We start from the raw sequence: 15,988 nt of genomic DNA, 5'->3' as shown, positions 1-15,988 counted from the left end.
TACATCATACCATGCTTAGCTCATTGACACGTAAGGACTTCATTTTGCGGTAAAAAACTATAATCTCTGCCTCTGCCTCAATATTTTGAAAAAAAGAGGAAAAAATTGTGCCATGACTGCTACGAGTGTCCTTATGCAAAGAGGTACTTTTATGGATGAATCATAAATGGACTATACATTTTACAATTAAGAACTACAATTTCTAGCTCAGTTTAGAGACAACATATGCACCATGAGTTTCCCAAGGCATATAGCTGTTTTTAAAGATGAACCAGAAATTGTAGGTCCTAATTGCAAAATGTAGTCCAAATGGTCCGAGTTTATCAAAAAGGAACCAAACCATATTTTTGAAAAAAAAAATTGAGTGGAGAATCCCTTAGAGTTCCTCTAGGCTCATTTATTCTCCTGCAAACACTCGTAAGTCGAAAAAAAACCCTCTTAAACTTTAGAGTTTATTTTCTGCATCGAGTCATACGAAGAGGTAAAACTCCAGACCTCTCTCTCTCAGTTTCAACTTTATGTGGGTTGGTTCCATTCCTACAAACTCGGTCTAAATAGTAGTTCCTTTTCGCGAAATGTTGCCTACTAACAGATCCGCTCAAAACTTAAGATTTCTCAACGTCTCCAAAATTCCCAGTGCGGCGAGAGAAACATCGCGTCATGAGCACGAGGCTGGAACAATAGGGCGTATTTATGCTAAAAGGAACTATATCACGCGCTATCCCTATGCACATAGTTCCTTTTAGCATAAATACGTCCAATACAAGACGGTGGGGTGTCGTTTCGTTATGCATTAGGTGACGAAAGAGCGAGCTCCTGCACATCGGTTGTCGCAGCTTGGGTTCCGGGTTGTCCCGGAATTCCTGGCGCTTATTGCGTCGCCTTTTGTTCTGAGTCATAACAAACGATTTTAACGAGACCGTTTAGGCCAGCGAAAGGCGTTCGCAGAAATTAAGCAACTGCGGTTTGTTTTCTCTCGCTGAAATTCTTCGAGAACCTTCGAGCTGCCTGGGAGTGCCTTTTGTTCGGCTCCGTACGAAAATAGAATACGACTCAACAATTTCGGGTGAATATCACTACTGTAAGCTCTCTGGCTAACCAATTTTTTATCTTTTATCATAGATATGGCTCCGGCAATCAGACGCGTGCATAGGCAGATAGGTGGAGTATTGAACATTTTAAAATGAAGAAATCATTGAACCTACTAACTTTTCTTGTATTTCCCTCTTTATATTCTTAAAATTTTTTACGATCAGAATTTTGAAAAGTCTGCGTCTTCATTGAAAAAAAAAACTCTGGCCGTGGAAGCCGTACTTACCGGCTACATATAGACATACCGTCCGCGTTCCGGGCTCAGAGGCTGAAAGTTCGAGGCGTAGCATCCAAGACAGTCGAGGCTGTGGCTCCAGCACCCGAAACTCTCGGTCTCTGAACCCGGAACGGACGGTATATCACTGAAAAAAATAATATGCTGTTTTAGCACCTAGGATGTCAAAAATGTGTCTGGTGATCCCAAGATGCTGCCTTTACTGCCCTCTCAGTTAACTTTACATCCTGTGAATGCAAACGCAACTGCGTGGGCAATCAAGGCAGCATCTTAGGATCACCAGACACGTTTTTGACATCCTAGGTGCTAAAACAGCATACCATTTTTTTCAGTGAGCCCGTAACTTTTTCAGTCTTTTGAAAATCAGAGACAACATATTTTAAGCTGTTTCTGTGATCAGGATCAAGTCGATCAAAGAATGGGAAATCTTGCGACTGTTGAGAGTTGCCTAACTGGAGTGCGCCAGTGCGCCTCTACTTTTCCGTCGCTCCTTTGGCGTAAAGACGTATCTCATCTCCGCATGAGCTCCAGGAAGTATGGATTTATATACAAAACAGGGCTCACGTGAAAATCGAGATACGCTCATACGCTGAAGTGGCGACGTTATGACATGCTGCAATTTAGTTGTCAGAAACAAAATTGACGAGTACCCACGTAAAGCTCAGATGCAATTGAAGCATAAATGAAGGCGATACATTTTTTCAGATAGAACGCTATGCTTTAAATGAATAACATTTCAGTGCGGAATGTAAATATTCATTCTGCGTCTGGGATATCGTAAACTAGCGCGGTTTTTACTTTTATGTTGGATACAAATTTATGGAACCACGATAAAGATACGACGCAAAAATTTGCAACTTTGAATAAGAGAGCTGCAAAATGAGTCTGCTCACTAATTAAAGTGAAGTGAATATTCAATTCCGACTGTCTTTCACTCCTACGTTTACGAGTTCTATTTACAGTAACACAATTTCAGACTTGGGCAGAGACGAGGCTGTGAGTGACTGAAACAATTATTTCACTCTGGTTATGACAGTCATATCCCGGCTGAGCAAATAAAATTAATCTTTTTTACGAACAGTGACGCTGAATTTTATTGAATCTACAGCTCGTCTATTTGAACTTCTATCATAATTTGTCAAGTTTCATTCTATGACGGTTTTCTCAAAAACCCAAATATGAAATTAGCACACATATAACTACCATTCCTGGAATAATTATTATTACGTTAATCATCGTTTCATAAATCGAATGTTCACCCAATTTGTAATTTCGCACAGTATTATATTTTTCAGATATTCGTTGTTCACGTATTTTTTTAATTATTATAATTTGTGTTCATTGATTATTTGATACATGTTTGTACAAAACTATTTTCAATTATGAGTCAAGAAATTAATTATGGTTGGCGCGATACAGTTCATTAATGTACTTCCATAAACCTGACCGATGAAAACGTTTAGTGTCTTAAAACAGATTAAATTCTCCCAGTATTCTATCCAGGCCCGATTCTTCGATGTACAAATTCCTTAGCATAAACATATTAAATGATCAAAAACGAATATTGCTGTCGGTCCCATTCACGCTGAATAGTGATATCGGGCGCAAATCTGGACTTACAGAGGCGAAAGAGATGTATGATAGCATCTGATAAAAATAATAAATCATTCAAAATCTCCGAAAGTCCGAAAAAGTTCGGATTTTATATGCAGCACGTGTAGTTGCATCGGAGCCCGAATCAATCACGAACTCACAAAAGCCTCACAATCGTTAACTCTAACAAGCATTTACTCCGAGAGAAATTCAATTTCGAATTTGATCTGCGCTTCAATATTCAGAGCGCGTGCGAGGCAAAGCTTCGTGATTTCGTAGTTTTCGTACGGCCTTTAAGATTGCCCATCTTCGATTCAAAAGCCTCACGAGATTGCATTTGCATCCGCCTGAATCAGGCACCGGCTCGTATAGTTTCGAGGAAACAAAAGTGGAACCTGGCTGCTGAATTAGGGTTGTGCATGGCGTATGCAAAAAACTGAAGGCGTTCTGAACATCGTCGCGAAATCAGAATGCAACTATTCATGCTTAACTGTTGTGCATGACGTATGCAAAAAATTGAAGGCGTTTTGACTTTCGTCGCAAAACCGGGATGCAACTATTCTATCTATTAGCTCTCTAACCCCCACATTTTCATGTTTTGGCACTGTTCACTCTAAAGATCTAACGGACCGATTGTCAAGTTTTATGCTCCAATCGATACTACCATTCTAACACTGAAAAAAAAAGATTGCTGGAATTTACCGTTCCTTCACGCTGTATTTTACACAGAGTCGATTCAGAGTCAATTCTGCCGAGGAAGGTCAACGTTCTTTACTGGTAAATGTACGATTTCGATGATTGTTTGTTCACTTGTCTAAAATTCGGAGTGAAGGAATCGGAAATTCTTACAATTTCACTTTCATTACATTTACACTCAAGGTATGAAAATCCATCACGACCGTTCCTCAGATCTAAATTGACTTTTGAGCTAGTTTACTCGTTGAACAAATCGTTCGTCAATGTACTGTTTGATTATCGAATACGATCTATATGCGTGTAAGGAAAAACGCCGTATGAACCTTCAGGCGTTGCCAAATTTCTCTGATAAATACGATTTATTGGGGATATTGTAAATATTTTCTCTTGCAATTGTTCAGACTATGTTAGATCTCGATACAAATTAAATTTTATGGAGAATTCGAAGGAAAATATTCTCAAATTCCCCTAAAAATTCTTGACGTATCGAACGAAATCAGGCAACGTCTAAAGGCTCATTTGACGTTCTTCTTTAGAACTGCAGAATATGAGATGGATCCTGAATGAGCCCGTTATACATATTTTGGGAACCCGCGAAGCGCCCTCCGGAGGTACGGCCGCGTAGCGACCGGGGGTGTGTACCTCCTGGTACTTCATAACGGCTCCTAAAACTCACAAAGGAAGCTGGGGAAAATGTGTTACGGGAGTGCGTTTCGAAAGAGGGAAAATTGCGGTGCTCGGCGATCGATTCCAATCTAATCGCGGGTTATGATTCCGTGCCGTCATTTTGACGTACTCATCGGCTGTCGAATCGTCGGGCGGATTCGACGGGCTTTATTAGATTTCCAGCCACCGACTCGCGCCGAACGGGGTTGTTTCACCTTCACCGTTCCATTATTGTTACGCGAACGTGAGTTCCAGATCATAATTTAGCCTTCACGCTGAGGTCTCCGAGACTGAGGGAAGTGTGAAAAGCGCACTACACTTGAAAGAGAAGAATGTTAAAGGTTACTCGATTCCTGCTGATACGAAGTGGCTTAGAATGAAGATGTTGCATGTGTAAGGAATTTGCGATTTGACTATTAATTCTTATGTAAAAGTTCGCGAGAAACACGATGGTGCCACTGGTTTTCTCTGAAATCAACTCTCAGCTCAAAAGCTCTTGAGGCCAAAATGGAGGGGATATCCAACGCTATCCTGGGAGTCCACCTCTGCATCAAGACAAACTCTCCATGCAAAGAAAGGGAGCAAATACATTAGCAGTGATGCCGTGTTTTCGGTTTTAGAGTCCTCAAATAAAGTGGCAGCCCTGTCTATGTATTTCCTCCCTATCTTTGCATGAAGAGTTGGTCTTGATGTAGAGGTGGACTCTCAGGATAGCGTGGGATATCCCTCCATTTTGGCCTCAACTTGAGAGCTTTTTTTGAGCTTGGGAGTTGATTTCAGAGAAAACCAGTGGCACCATCGTGTTTCTTGCTAACTTTGACAGAAGAATCAACGGTCAAATCGCAAATTCCTCACACATGCAACATCTCCATTCTAATGCATTTCTGAAAAAATGGGATGCGCGGAAGTGCCTTCAATTTTAAACACGCAACACGCACATCCCTGGAACACGAATAGTTGCATGAAGGCGCTACGCGCTGCAGCCAAATCAGTCTAGCCTTTGTAAAGCGGAAATTCCTCACACATGCAATATCTCCATTGAACTGCAGAAGCTTGTTCTATGGTTAAAAAGGGGATAAGTTTTTACGTAGATTTTTTTCAAAAAAAAATTCCATTCGTCGATTGCAGACGGTTGACTAAAAACTGTAAATTTTTCTGAATTTTGGCAATGGTGTAAAAAATTAGGTTAGCCCTCCTAGTAATAAAAAAAATCGTTCCCTCGTTGGGAAGCAACTAGAGACGCAAAATTTTATGAAACATGGGCGTACCCTCCGTGAAATTTTATTGCATAAAATTCATTACATTTCGTAAAATTTGTCTAAATTTCTGCACTGCACTCAGAATGTCATGTATTGCATACAATCAGTAATATCTTAATTTTTTTTCTTTTTTTTTAAAGAAAGAAAAAACATTACAACATCACGAGTCAAATTCAGAAGGTTTTTTTTATATTGAATTAGTAAGTAACTGTCGCACAGGCCTCTGAAAAATCACTAAAAATTCATGGAAAATGAAGTTACATCATTTTGCATCCATGAAAACAATGAAAACTGCACTGGTTAACGGCGTCAAAACGTAAAAAACGTTCCATTGCCGCAATGCGTGACATAACGCTCAGAATCACGCATGACCGCTGCCACTCAATTTAGCACAACTTGTCGTTCTTGTCGCACGGGGGGCGCGGGGGGTCGCGGGTCGCTGTTCGGGGAGGGGGTGACGGATGACGGCCGCCGGTCACTTGGTCATCAGTGTCCGGCAGAAGCGGCGGCGGCTGCGGCGGTGGTCACTCGATTTGCATTTGTAAAACCAAAATGATAGGTACATCCGAGGAGAAAGTTGAGATCCGTGTCACTTTCCAAGCTGGAGCATCGACACTTGGAAACAGACGTTTCTCATTTGACGATAAGCTAACCCACGCCACGGCCATGACCACTCCGATCCTGCGTTGCCGGTTTTTCAACAATATGTGAATCATAGTTATGTCCATTAATTTAATGGAGATGTTGCATGTGTGAGGGATTTGCGATTTGACCATTGATTCTTACGTAAAAGTTCGCGATAGACACGATGGTGCCACTGGTTTTCACTGAAATCATCTCACAAGCTCAAAATAAGCTCTCAAGTTGAAGGCCAACATGGAGGGGATATCCCAACCTACCTTGAGAGTCCACCTCTACATCAAAACAAACTCTCCGTGCAAATATAGGGAGCAAATACATTAGCAGGGTTGCCACTTTATCTGGGGACTCCAAGACTGAAAACACGACAACCTTGCTAATGTATTTACTCCCTATCTTTGCATGGAGAGTTTGTTTTGATGTTGAGGTGGACTCTCAGGGTAGGGTGGGATATCCCCTCCATGTTGGCCTCACTTTGAGAGCTTTTTTTGAGCTTGTGAGATGATTTCAGTGAAAACCAGTGGCGCCATCGTGTCTCTCGCGAACTTTTACATAAGAATCAATGGTCAAATCGCAAATCCCTCACACATACAACATCTCCATTATCGTTAAAGTATCTTGATAAAAACGGAGTCCTACAAAAAACTATATCGGCTCTATTAAATGTAATTTTTGTTATGCTTAGAAGATTGATGATCACGTTCATCGGTGGAACTAGGAAAAAAGCGTAGGTGGATTCAGGGGGGGGGGGCGTAGGGGCACCTCCCGCCCTCCCTCCCATTCGCCCGAAAAAAGGAGGAAAAAAAGGAAAAGAAAGAAAGAAGGAAGGAACGAAGGAAAGAAAAAGCAAGGATGCTTACATTTGGTAAGTATTCATGACAAAATCTACTCAAACTGCATATTAGATGCTACAAAAAGTAAAAAAAATTTCTGAAATAGCCCCCCGGACCCCCCCCCCCCCCCTTTACAACCTCCTCGTGCAAGGTGTCTGGGTCCGCCTTTGGAAAAAAGGAAACTCGTTGGCTTCCTCCATGAATTGTAGTAAGGAATTTCATTGAATAAGTGCGTGAAATATCTTCCTTTATCGTTATGGTTGGATAATGGTCTAGATAATCAGCGATGACCCAAAAACAAGCTCATATTCTCATCGATCATCAAAGGTTAAGAAGAGCATTTGAACTTTTATTCAAATTCAGGCGTTCCCATATTGAATGAGTATAAGCTTCTGAAAATCCTTACATACGTTAGCTCTTGACAGCTGATAATAAGAAAGTTATATACTATTTTCAGCGAGGTAAATTTTGGGAATATTTTTTCTCCACCAAATCATCATTTTCCAGTCAAAGGAATGCAATTATATTTCAACGTTGCAAGATCTTAACCTAATAATCGTATTTTTACTAGAAAATTGCTGCGAATTTCTTACTAAAAACGTTCATCATTTTTCTTCCATGATAATAACGCGCAAAAATCATCAAAATTTAGGATAGAAATTGCTCGGTCATATTCTTGTAACAAATTGAATTGATTGAGTCAATTTTGAAACATTGGAATAGCTTTCCTTTCTCTAGGATCCGATGCATTGATATTAAACGCAATGGCGTGGCGTGCTTTGCGACATATGTCGATCAATCTGCCATTTAAACCTATGGAAGAGGATCGATAAAGAAGGTGTTAGCAACGAACATATTGATGATCGATTCTTTACAATATCTTCCAATGGGGGAAAATCGATAATCGATAATTGACGCCTCGCTACTGATAAAATGTCATAAGAATGGAGTTATTTCCTGAAAATTTAAGACACTTCACGGAAAGAAATTAAATGTTGATTTAGCATTTATACTGTTAAAAAGATGTCCGACAAGTTTCAAATGCTGATTTTACAGTTTAACAAATGCTAACGTAACTACGCCCACTGCAAAACGTACAAATTAAAATGATATGTTAGCATTTTTGTATTGTAAAATCAACATTTGAAACTTTTCGGACATCTTTTTAACAGTATAAATGCTAAATAAACGTTTACTTTTTTTCCGTGTTTTCCGCAATGCCGCTATCTGAGAAATGCCGCTTTTTGCTTAACCACTTCAACACTCGAATATTCTAAAATGTTTGAGAAAAATTTACCGCGGGACGTGCTCGTTATCAGCGGATCGGATCAGCTCAAGACATTTCAATTTTTGTCGCGGCGACTGTATTTTGCGAGTGGAAGTTCTCTCACGAGCACTCGAATTGCACAAATTTAATCTTCGAGCTGAAACTGTTCAGCCCCGGTGGCGGGAGGGGTGGGGGGGAGGGTGAATGGGGCACCGCGAGGGGGGGGGGGGGAGGAGGAGGGCACGCGCAAGGAAAATTCGCGGGGCCAATCGATAGTGCAAATTAGCCTCAAGCTTGAACCTTGCTAGAAATACTCTGCGACGACCGAGCTGTGTTTCAGCCGAAACATTGGGTAGTAATTGCGTGTTCCACTCACTACAGAGACCGAGATTCCTAGGATTGACGAAGTAAAGTCAACAGGCTGCATGTGAAATATTATTCATGAAATTGAAACCGCCCTACCCAGATAAGACATAATATTTTTACAATATTGGGCAAATATTGTCAGTACTGTCGCAATATTTACACAATACTGACAATATTTTGATAATATTATAATCAAAATTATTTTTTTAGAAAATATTTAAAGAATCATCATTTAGTATTTTTAAAAATAATATGTTTACCCAAAACATCATAAAAATATTTTCAAAATATTTGTATTTCAATACTGTAAAAATTTATATCGTGAGAGTATTTTTAAAATATCAGTACATATAATATTTATATTCAAAATATTTATTATATATTTTAAAAACATTTTAAAAGACAGTAATGCATTGGTAAGTATTTTCAAAATATTTTGAAAATATTTTAAACAATAATACTGCTATTCAAAATATTTTTAAAATATTTTCGATATCCTAATCGGTATAAGTCATCATACTAAATGCCTGCCCATAACGAAAAGTATTAAACATAATAAGGCTTAGATTTAAGACGTAGCTCAAATGTGTTCTTTCTGAACAATTATCCATTATTTTCAACCTTATTATTCATAAAGGTTATTGCAGTTGTTGTCAAATTTAATATAATATAATATAATATATATTTTTTTGCCTCCCAAGAAATTGTTGAATTTCCACCTCCTTGAGGTCATTTTCAATGTATTTGCGCGTGATCTCAGTTTATTTCTTTTTTTGTTTCGTTTGTAGTTCATGTACTGTTGTGAATATTATCATTGAATGAGAATGTTATCATTCATTCACATCTGGTTGTTTATTTTTTATTTTTCAAATTTCAAATGAAACATTTAAATTCAACTGAAGAAGAAATTCTTGATCTCGTGTGCTTATTGGTCTCCTGTAGAACTTGCACTTAGTAGCTGTGCAGCTGTGAGATTATGGCAATCGCACCTGCATAGTCTTTATGAGGAAGACATCAAACTGCAATCAAATGCAAAATGCATCTCAGAATGTCGATGAAAAATTTAAAGAGAAAAAAATAAATAAAATAATAGAATGGTGGAAATAATAGAATAACAGAGACAAAAGAAGAGAAATAAAATGAAGTAAATCAAATTAATGATAAAATGAAGTCAAAGACTAAACTGAAGTAAAACATTAGAGGGAGCAAGGAGATGAAGTAAAAAAACTGAGATGAAGAAAAAAATAAAGTATAAGGGAAAAAACTAAATGAGGTTAAAGAATAGAATGAATTTAAAGAATTAACTGAAGTCAAAAAAATTATGATGAAGTATTAAAATAAATTACAGTAAAACAAAACAAAGTAAAGGAATAAGAAGTAAATAATTAAAGAAAAAAAATGAAGTGCTTGAAAAAAAAAAAAAATAGAGTGAAGAAAAAAATAGAGTCAGCAAGGAAATAAAACAAAGTAAAACGATAAAATAAATTTAAAAAATATAGTAAAGTAAAAAGTAAAATAAATACACGGACAAATCCAGGCAGATGGAAAATATCCTAGTTGCCCGTCCAACTCGACGTTAAATACCGGTTTTAAGTCACTAAAATACATCGTCTAGTGAAGCTCAATCGGTAGGGTCGTCGGTTAGTGTTAGGTAGGTCCCGGGTTCAATCCCCAAGGTGGATGAAAAATTTCTAATCTGCAAAATCGATTCAATAACATCCCAGTGGTTTCATTATTTTTATTTTTCATGGTTTCTAAAATTATTTCCACAATTAACCCTTTTCCACCATCCCCTAGCTGCGAACCCCTAAATTGATTCAATATTGGTGTAGTATTGTCTCAATATTGATATCCAAATACTTTCCCTTTGAAGTACTGGCACAGTATTCTCAGCCAAAGTATTGGCACAGTATTTATGCCAAAAGGAAAGATGGTGTACATTTTAACATTGGCTCAATATTTAACCAATATTGGCCCAATGTTTGCATAAATACCAAAACAATATTGTTTAAATATTGGCTAAATATTCCTGTCTTATCTGGGTAACTAAAAAACTTGAAATAAAATGTGCTTTTCCCGTCTGTCGCGAGAATTTCAGTTTCATACCGAAATTAAACGCACGGTAAACAAATCGCCATCTCCTTGTCAAGAAGATTCGTGTAACTATGTACATTATACACGGAGAAAAAAACTTCGTGCGTGGGACCAGAAATTGAGGTCATATGGATCTCTGAAGTTTTCGGATCACGTATCTAAATACTTGAGGTCCAGCTGCCGAAGTTGGGGTCATGCAGACATTTGAAGAACTTCGATATATAATAGATTCGATGTATACTAGAAGGGTTCGGGTCACACATGTGAGGTACTCCGGTACATACCGAAGTGCCTTGATGTCTGACCTGAACTTCAGCAGCTGGACCTCAAGTTTTCGGATACGTGATCAGAAAACTTTAGAGATCCATATGACCTCAACTTCGGGTCCCATGCACGAAGTTTTTTTCTCCGTATATGAAATGAAAATATGAAATAAAATAAATAAAATAAAATATAATAAAATAAAACGGAAAATTATATAGTCTAACAGTAAATTAAAAATAATGGAGTATAATCCGGATTGCATTTTACTACGGAGTCTGTTTTGCGACCTAAAACCCTGAGTAATACGAAAAGGAATCTACTTTTTCTGCGGAGTGAATTCCGCTCTTGCGAAACAATTTTTACTCCTATTCATATCACGGGGGCTTATGGAGACGGGGGAGATGGCAAGCAGGCTCCGGGGTGAAATGCACTCGGATGTCTCTAACAGCGAGGTCAGTAAATGAAAGGATAGATAATAGGTCGAAAAATTAGATGGAATAGGCTAGTTTTTTACTCTACTTAAAATATCTGCAAGAGTAAAATACAGCCACAAGTACAGGTTGCACGATAAAACCCTCTGGATTTTTTATTTTACGGGCATATATGTAGTTCCGGGTGCAAATGTCGTCCTTGCGATGATTGCATTTTCTTGTAAAAAAGCAGTACGTGGTGGAAAAAAAGAAAAAAAAATTGAGGGGAGTTAAGACGTTTTTGCTTTGGACGACAGTGTTTGTGTACGGTGTTAATAATTTTAAACATGCATTGGGTGAGCTCGGCGAAAACGCATGTAAATCACAAATAAACTTTTGCTTTCTGCTTCAGCGGCCGAATCAGGTGAGTAAGTAAATGAAGTAGGTCACTGCTCAGTGTGCGATACTTGTAAAAAAAAAGTAAGTAGATCACACACGCTGAGAGATGGAGAAAACGATAAACTGAAGCTGATATCCAGACGGTTTTTTCATTGCGAGTGGCGGCAATTAGTCACGCTTAATTATTGCGGACCTCTTTCATGTAGAGAATGTACAAGTACCTGTCCGGACGGCCCGGGTGTAACCGTTGGGTGTGCGCGCGTCCGATGTGTCACTTGCTTACCGGCACACGTACCTCTTAGCCTCGCTCCGTTGTCAAATTGTCTTGTTAACAAATATTAATTTTAGTAAATTATGTAGTGGCAGAATATGATAAAAAATGGTAACACTAGAGGGCACATCCCCTAAGCCCTAGTGCCCTCTAGTCTCGAAGTCCCCGCGAGTTAATCTAAGTGTATACCCTAGTAGCAGAGTTATATAAAAAATTTGTTTTTAAAAGTATAAACCGTAAATAACCACAAGCTAAAGAATATTCATTGTTTATGTAATGGATGTAAAGTTTTTTAGTTAAAAGTTTACTAAAAAACTTATTTTATTATGTAACCCTTAGTATAAAAGTTATATAACCAAATTCAAAGAGTGTATAAAATGAATTTTCATTATTCTTCCTGGCTGGTAGCGCACTCTAGTTATGAAGTGTGCAAGTTTTCATATGCGTTACTACCAGGTGGTGGATCATCGTAGAGTTGTGACTTACCTTAAATCCGCGCCGTCCTAGTCGGGATTAGAACCCACGCTTCGGGATGGAGTTGCAATCCGAAGTCCAGTACTTTACCACCAGACCAGCCAGGCTTGATATGAATGGGCCCCTAAATTCAATCTCTTAACTATCGCAGGCCTCTGAGTCCGTAATATTTTGTTTATTGACGGATTCTTATGATATTTTACCAGACTTTATTATTTATTATTTATTTATTTATTGTTTTTTATTTCATGATGTAATTTTTTCATTTTCATTTTTTTTAACTCTCTCTCATTTTTTTAGCTCTCTCTTTTTTTTAACTATCATGATTTTTAACTATCATTTTTTCTAACTCTCTCTATTTTTTTTAACTCTCATTTTTTTAACTCTCTCTCTCTCTCTATTTTTTAACTTTATAATTGCGTCTTTTTCCAGTTTTAATTATTTGGGCCTTTTTCTAGTTTGAATTTATGTCGATGTATTTATGTTATTTATTTATTATTATTATCATTTCCTTTTTTCTTTTAAATTTTTATAATATTAATTTAAACATTTTAAAAAAAATCAAAATTTTTAAAATAATATTTAATAATATTTTTAAAATATTAACAAAAATAATTATGATATACTTTAAAAATATTATAAAATATTATTTTAAAAATTTTAATTTTTTATATTTTTAATATATTTTTAAAATGTTTTAAAACTATTCATTGATTGTATTTCAAAAGTACTTTTGAAAATATTTTAAAAATACATGAAAAACATTTTAAAAATATATTAAATTTCAATATTTTTAAAATATTGCTGTCTAACTGGGCAGGGTTATGAGCCAGACACGCTACCAACTGAGGTAACAGGGCTCCTCGGATTGTGTGCCGAGATATCCCCTTTTAACTCGTCTCGGAGCCATTAGTACCTCTAATAATACCTATCCCACGCAGTCTGAGAGTCGAGGGTGTTCATTGAAATGAGATCATCATCATCATTCATGAAAATGAGATAGGTTTACGTTAAAGTCATTCAGGTCATTTATATAACAGTTATAATAAGCAAATTAAGCAAAAGGATACTATGCGTATAAAGAAAATTTATAAAAACCCTTCCTCAATTATATAAATTTTATATAAACGTTATCTTCTGAAAATATGAATAATTATTTTCATGGGCATTTTATATAAAACTTATATACACGATATATAAACTTTAGTTAAAATGGTGATTATATAACCGGTATTAATTCCTTATACGTTTGTTAGGAAGGGGAAAGTGAATCATGCTACTAGGGTAGCAAACTGGATCAGTGAGAAAGTAAACACACCAACTCGGAAAAATGAAAATAATCAAGACACACACAAAACTGCATAGTAGGTGAAGAGGTTAGTTTGAGAAAAAATATTTTTGCTGCCGAAAGATAAGTATTTATGGACTCTTTAAAGGTCAAAGTTGGAGTAGATGCGCTAACTTCAATGGCCTTTATGTAAATAAATTGTCTTTAATGGAAAATGAGTATTTTCGAATTACCGAGTTGGTGTGTTTTCGTTCTCACTGATTCAACTCACCTATAGACTATCTCTATTGACAGAGAAAAAATATGGACATCAATCAGGTGGATCTTTAGAAACAATTGGTGACAAAATATGAAAAATTACATTGTTCAAATGCGCGAATTCATCGCTTTATCACGTAATTTTTCAAATTTTGAATAAATCAGGTGCATCTAGGAAATATATCTTATACTCGCAAAAAACCTTGAAAATCGATCCACTAATCTTCGGAGCGAACTGTGACGAATAAAAATGTTAGGGTTTAAAGAGCGTATGGTTAGAATAGTTGCATCCTAATTTTGCGACGGAAGTTAAAACGCCTTCAATTTTTTGCATGCATCATGCACAACCATAGAGCACGAATAGTTGTATCCCGATTATGCGATGAAACTCAAAACGCCTTCATCAATGAGTATTGTTGTGATGAGAGATATTTCATATTTTCAAGCTTCAAACATGTGGTTAATTTGGTTATTTTTTTTTTATTATGAAAGTAAGCTTAGACCTACTGTGTGCGTTAAAAGTTTAAAGGACTTTTTGGGTCTAAGAAATACTTTAAAAGAATTGATAATTCATGAGCATATTCAAGAGCAGAGGAGAGCTGTTCCTGCTTCAGATATTTTGGTGGACACGACGCATGTATTCTAAAGGTATTAGTAGTAGTAGACCACACAATTTACTCGTTCAAAGGCGCTTAGGCCTTTAAGAACAAGTTTACCGTACAATATTGGGATGATCAGAATTTCTGGAATAAAAGCAAATAGGGAGTAATTTAGATTTTTAGATTTACAACTGATTTTTAACTGATCTAAATGAATATCGATGATATTAGGGCCAAAAGGTTGATTTGGTGTGACAAATTTATCTCTGATTTTTTTTTTTTTGGATAATCATAATGACTGAAGAATTTTTAAAGTGAGCTCAGTTTAAGCGGGTCTATCAGCTGACTTCTGGTTTAAGGAGGAGAAAATAAAAACTTGTTTTAAGCTGCTTAATCCTCTGTTCTTCAGATAAAAGAACGTAGCTCTATCTAAAGGTTGCAAAATCAGCTCATAAAATGTCATTCTTTATCAGAATACGACGGTTCAATTCTCGTTCAAAATTTCGCTGATTTTTGCTAGTAATCAGAGGGAAAATCTGTGACATGTTAAGTTAGAAATTCCGAATCGTTCTTAACTAAATGCACAATTACTGGGTGAAGATGTTGCAAAATTTAAATGCGGTTACGTCTTTTCGTCTGAGGAACGGCGATTCACAAGCGTGACTTCATTCAAGGTCGTGACCGAAAAATACCGACAACCATGGCCGCATTACAGTGTGCGTATAAGGCCTATAGTTCCGGGCGCTGGTGGAATAACGGAAAAAGAAAGTGCTCAAATACTTAAGAAATCACCAGCTGAAGACCGGTCTTAAAATTTTCTCCCATCGCCACGCCGCATCAAGAACACTGTAAAGCTCATAATACGACGTGCAGTAGACGACACACACAAAAGGAAACTATTTTTATATATTAAAAAAAAATAAATAATATTAATAGAATAACAAGGTCGTCTCGAGCACACACTGTGAAAAATCTATTGAAAATTAATGTAAAGAGCCTTATAAGTTTTTATAGTAATTTTGCAACTTAAGTATCTTGGACAATCAGGGGACAATTCTTTGAATTAATTCGAAAGATTTTCTTAAGAAAGTTCAACAAATCCAGTCACGTGTAAATTAGTTTAAATTGCGTTCACGTGCTTGAATGGAATGGTTATCCTTACACAATTTCTCTGAAAATTTAACGAATATATATTGCTGTATTTAAAGATCGTTCAAAATTTCTAAAATAAAGTGAGCAGAACATTTTTAGGACCTTTTCATCATGCCAGGACAGACCATAGACA

The 15,988-nt window shown here is 36.9% G+C and overlaps 1 protein-coding gene across 1 annotated transcript in view; it reads right to left on the bottom strand.

Annotated features, from left to right (window-relative positions):
- The window catches only part of LOC109032622 (transmembrane serine protease filzig), a 110,058-nt gene that overhangs the window by 81,142 nt on the left and 12,928 nt on the right, over positions 1–15,988 (bottom strand).

This window comes from Bemisia tabaci, chromosome 8 (assembly GCF_918797505.1).
Source record: "Bemisia tabaci chromosome 8, PGI_BMITA_v3".
Lineage (NCBI taxonomy): Eukaryota > Metazoa > Arthropoda > Insecta > Hemiptera > Aleyrodidae > Bemisia > Bemisia tabaci.
The sequence above is the reverse complement of the archived record's forward strand: the minus strand, read 5'-3'. Positions and strand labels throughout refer to the sequence as shown.